Consider the following 5,800-nt stretch of genomic DNA (forward strand, 5'->3'; position numbering starts at 1 on the left):
GCCACAGCCTCCCATTTTCTTAATGAGAATGGGGTGAGAGACAGTGTCAAAAGCCTTCCGGAAGTCCAGGAAGACTATGTCCACTGCTACCCCTGCATCTAAATAGTCGTCCTTTTCCATACCTTCGCAATTCCCAGGCAGAATCTACAGGTAACACATAGGATTATGGGGTTCTTTATAAATCCTGCTTGTCTGACGCTAAGTATTCTGACAGCTCCTTTTTTAGACGGCTGTTTGTTTGCTTGTTCTTTAAATCCTTAACCCTAAATAATGAAAAGCATATTATATAGTATTTGTCCTGTTTACAAAAGTAACTGCTGTATACAATTAAAATACTGATTTCCATGTTTTTAAATCAGTAAGGATTTTTTTTCCACCTGTGTATGTCTGCAGTGGTTTTCAGGCAGTTCACAATTGTATATATTTCCATACCTGATTGCACAGTAGATTAAATTATTCTTGTAGTGTCACACATTTTCTAATGGAATTATCACCAACTTTGAAATTAATTTTCAAGAAAACTATGAAGCTAGAAAACTAACATGTGAGCAAGGAGCGCCAGCCAGCAATCAATCTTTCATTGTAAGCACTGCAAGCATTTTTAAGCAGTCAATCAGAAACTACAACAAATATGTTGATAATAATTATTCAGTGATGTTACTTGTTTTTAAATACTCTGATTACGTTGCTAAATGTCACATTCATTTCTATGAAGGTAAAATATAACTAGTTACTAATAACAAGTTACTAGTAACGAGGAGAAAAAATAGTTGTCACTAAGGTCATAGACTAATGAATGGGTAGGTCATGACAGAAGGCCAAAGTGTAAAGCCAGCACCAAATGTTAACATTTGCATGCAGTGGAATGTGTCACAAGTTGTGCCAAAAACAGGGGGCCTGGCCTCCTGGGGTCTTTGCACCCCTGCCTTCTGTGGTGCATCGTGGGATGTCTGCTTCAGTACTTTGTGGAAGAGTTAAACAGTGGTGCCCAGAAGGCTTCAACTTCAGCGTTCACTGGTCCTCAGTGAAAAACGTCCAAGATTCACCTGGGAACATTTTTTTTCTGGGAGGTCGAGACAATGCTGTTTCAACACTGAGACAACAGCATAGACATGCCCTACCTTGACCTTCTTAACATGTTTTCTGCCAACTGTCAGCAGATTGAGACAATAAATTTAGCTTCCTGCTGCTTACTACACTCTTCCAGAAGTGCTCAGCCACATCAACAAGCAGCTGCAAGTCATGCTGTGGTAGGGCCAGCACCAAAGGACCAAGATGCTTATTATTATTACACAGCACTTAACTGATCTCTGCAGCCTGCTGAAATTTGAAATCCAGCTGAGGACAAAATCTTCCTTTTGGTATGTAAGGATGGCTGGTTCTGTGACCACCATTGTTTGTTGATCATCAGTTCTGGTATGGGAAATAAGCACAGACTGATGGTATGTATGACTTATTCCGCATAGATGGAATGATCAACAGTGGCAGGAGAATTTTGAAATAAGAGACCGCTGTCCTGAAATCCTGTTTAGAGCTAGTCCCAGAGCAGCAGAGGTCACATCACCAGCACTGATTTAACTTTAAAAGGGAGTTGCAGTAGCTCTCTGGAAACTGGCCATCACTGGCTGTTACTGGTCTGTTGTAAGCTGGTTTAGCATAGACAGATCTTTTAGTGCTGCTGCGTGAGAGGTATATGCAGCTATAGAAAAGGTAATGCCCCCCTCCATTCTGTACGACTTGAATACATGGGGTTCATCAATGATGCAGTTGGGGGTGGAACATGCTTTTCCATTCTTTCTCTGACCCAGGAGGCCTGGACGTTCATAAACAGGAAGGGGTTGGCTTCCCCCCTGCCCAATCTTGCTGCAGGGTCTGTTGAACCATTGTGGAAGATTCGCACGTGTTATTTCTAGGTGGTAGGGAGATTTGGTGGTAGGGAAATGCCCTGTCTTCAAAAGTCCCACCTTGGTTTTTCTGAAGGAGATAGGGAAATTTGGTTAAAGCTGCTTGCAGCTTAAAGATCAGTTGTGCAACTGTTCCCCCTGATTCTCAGTGTATACATTATTGCCATAGCTCATGAAGTTTCCACTGTTTTTCACAGAGAGAAACTGTTTAGCTATTGACTGAACAGCTGTGGCTGACAGTAGAATATACCATTGGCTGGCCAGAGCTTAGGTGCTATGCAGTACTTGCCCGGGATCTGGTTTGCCTGCTGCTTGTTGCAAAACGTCTACAAGAACAAGGGCAAACGCCTAAGCTAAGCTTGGGGATGGAGGCAGAGAACTAGCCAGCTGCTCAAGCAGATCAATCAGAACCCTGACCAACTGGCAGGGACACCTCCTTTGGGAGGCTTAACCACGTATTTTGTGGAAAGGGCACGGTCATGCTGGCATGCTGCTGGGGCTCTGGCAGGAAGGTCTCGGTGCTGCTGTGTGTAGCCAGAGCTGCTCACCCACCTTGTGCTCTCAGCATTGGTGGAGGTAGGCAAGCTTTTATGCTCTCCCTTTAGGCTCATTCCTCTGCATATTTCCTATGCCTGGTCCTGCTGCCTGCTTGGGAAGAGGCCCCTTGGGCTCTGTAGAGGTATGGATGCCTTGATTCTTTAGTACCTCTCTGCAGAGATGACTTGTATTTATTAATCTTTTCCTCATGAAATCTGTCTGCTCTGCAGCCGAGCCCTTTAAATGCAGATGCATTTGGCTTGCCTGCCTCGCTTGCACTTGGCCACTTCCTGGGAACCCCATTTATCAGTTGATTTTTGTAAGGACTGAAAGAAATTAACCACAGTAAGTCACTGGTTTTTAATTTGGGGGTTTTGGGGGGGGGGATCTTTGTTTGGGTTTTTTTTGTTTTTGTTTTGTTTTTTTGAACAAGTACAAAATGAGACGTGCGCACTGAGATGGGCTTCAGACCTGTAGCAAAATGCAAAACAAAAAAGCTTAAACATGAACAGGGGAGCAAACTGAGCAAGTGCAGAAAAACTAGTCATGCCAACTGGATGAACCATGAAGCAAGGCTCAGGGGCATGGAGGAGAGAATTCCCTCTGCCCATTTCAAGGCTGGGATCTCTGGGTGCAGCAAGCTAGCTTGGGGCAGAAGGGTTGAATTGGCCTAGCTTCTGAGGTCCTGTAGGAATAGAATGGGAACACTGTTTTTCTTTAAACCCCCCCACCTCCCAAAACGGGCAAAGTCCACACCCCGTCAGTGTCAGCACTTGGCTTGAGAACTTCCTGTCTCCCAAGTCCTTGTATGTCTCTTCCGTGGGTGCCCCACTGTGGGCCCAACGCTGGTCTACCAGCCTATAAATGCAGTGACTTGCTATTCCCCATGCTTTTGCTCGGTATTGCCTTAGTCAGTGGTGTGTGGGTATGCAAGTCCCATCCACCTACACTTATGTGGCATTTGCAATAGTAGAAGGAAATGCCATTTTGACTGTGTTAATATACCCCTGAAGGGGCACTGACAACTGTGATTCCACAGCTGCATGAAACAATTCTGCCTTCAGGAGTGGTACCCAGGCCTGGAAGTGCACTCTGGGAGCCTAACTGAAGTCAAGTGGCAAAAGTGGGAGAGAAGACCCAAGGAAAAGCCTGCTTCTGCATGCAAAACTTAGCCATCAGCTACTGTGAGGTGGATGGAGGGTTGAGAGCAGCATTGGCTTATGTCTGGCTTTGATGACAATGCCCAGGCATAGTGACATACCAACACCAGCTGATTTCATGTGGACATGAACAGACACCTAATCCAAAAAATTATGCTTCTCAGCATCTTCCTCATCTGTGCTGTTCTTCTCCTGTCTCTAAACTGATCTGTGCTGTTGATGGAGCCAGTGTGGAGACCAAGGGTTGGCTGGCAGCCAGATGCTTGGCAGGGAAATGAGCAACATCAGTGTCTACCTCAGGATGCTGGGGCAAGGCTGAACCAGGCTTCTGGATAGCAGAAAAGCCCTAGAAGTTTTTAACCTAAATTTCATCCAAATTGGCCCCCAGATCTTCCAGAAAATGTGGCTTGATACTAGGATCTGTGGACAAGAGCCAGTCCAACTTTTCCTAGGAATAAGCTGTAGCAGGCCCAGTGTCCAAGTGGCAGTTGATACATCTTATCAGCTTGCACTGCCACTTCAAGTCTTTCACCTTGGATCAGCACTGCAAGACAATCGCCCTGAAGAAATCTAGGGTGTGATGAAGTAATACTTCATGTCCTGGTGATTTTCTCTTCAGGCCCTGTTGGACCTTTGCTCCTCCCCACAGCTCAGAGGTTGAGGATGGTTTGTGCACTTCCAGTTGTTGAACTGGCAGACAGCAGCAGGCACATTTGGCATGGCTTGGTCCTGGAAATCATGAAGAAAGCATAAGCAAGCTCCCAAATGTTAGTCTCTTGAGTATCTGAATTATAGCTGTATGCAAGAATCCAGTGGGACTTGTTCTTAGTTTAATTTAGTTTTCTTTTTTTTTTTTAAGAATGAGACTCTCTTTATGCCGTTTAAATCATTCAGGTGTCCCTGGTTACACTCATAGCAGTGTAAGTCAGGAATTGCTCACTGTCAGTTATGTAAGTCATATTTATATCAATGGAGTTGCATCAGGGCAAAACTGGTGTTTAAAGAAAAGAGAATTGGGCCCAGTATGTTGAATAATGCTGTAGTGAGCTAAATGAAAAGCACAGCATGCTCTGTTTTTGCAGTAGCTCTTCTTATGAAACCAGGAATCCACATTCCAGGAGTGACTGTAAGGCTAAATGCAATAATATTAAGCACCCAGTAGGCTTATAAAAGGAAAAACTTCTAATGTGCCTTGAATGCCCAAGACAGAGCACTTTCACTAGGCTATTACTGCATTTCGGCACCTGATTGAGTAGCACTTAGAAGAGAAGCAAAGCCATAATTTGGCCCTAAATTATTGCATACAAGATGTAACTGCAGGATTTAGGGACCAGAAGCAAAGAAAATCTGATTTTAAAGCCTGGGAGGATGATTGATCACCAACTCTCTGTCATTCACACTGCCGAAAGTGTTTGTCTAGCAGCATTAAGCATCTGCTTGTCTATTGCACACAGATGCCGTAAATAGAATTTGACCTTTTTGTTTAAAAAAATGCTTGAATATTTAATGTAAAATATTAAGTTATCAAGAAGGCTGTCTCTTTTGGGCAGAATGCTCAATTTTACACAACACAAGTTTTCAAAGTAATATGGAGCTCAAATAACTTTGGAGCAGAGTAAAGGAAACTGTGCTAATGTGTAGAAACTCTAGAAGTAAATAACAGCTGTTCAAGAAGACTTCTATTAAATATGTATTAATTAGTTTGAAGTGCATCACTTAAATATGTGAAGAGATTATCTTGTGTTAATTTACACAGAAACACTAGAGCACTTGGTAGCTTCATTATAGTATCCTGCACTTATCCTAAGGTACCACACGAAGCATTTTGTTGGGTGTTGATTGCTTTCGATTGCCCTTTTAAAATGTCAGCCAGTGGCCTCTCTTGTTGGATCTGCTCTTCCTCTCACATATTGTTCTTGCATAGTTACTGTACTTTCTCCTGAGCTTAGAATGGACACGCATGAGAAATCAAGCACGTAGAGAAAACTTCAGACAAGGGGTGGATGTGAAAGTGTGGCCCTAACTACAGAGCCCAGTTTCCCACTGAGCCTACATACATTTCACATATAAATCTCATGATTGCACGCGATTAAACTTTAGGACCACATGAACTGTTAGGTCACTGCATAGAAATTGAATGCAACCTGTAATTTAGATAGTGTCTTACAAAAAATTCTCATTTGTATGGGGGTCAGTAGA

The sequence above is a fragment of the Gavialis gangeticus genome, unplaced genomic scaffold (assembly GCF_001723915.1).
Source record: "Gavialis gangeticus isolate Ggan-Ray unplaced genomic scaffold, GavGan_comp1, whole genome shotgun sequence".
In the NCBI taxonomy this organism is placed as follows: Eukaryota; Metazoa; Chordata; order Crocodylia; family Gavialidae; genus Gavialis; species Gavialis gangeticus.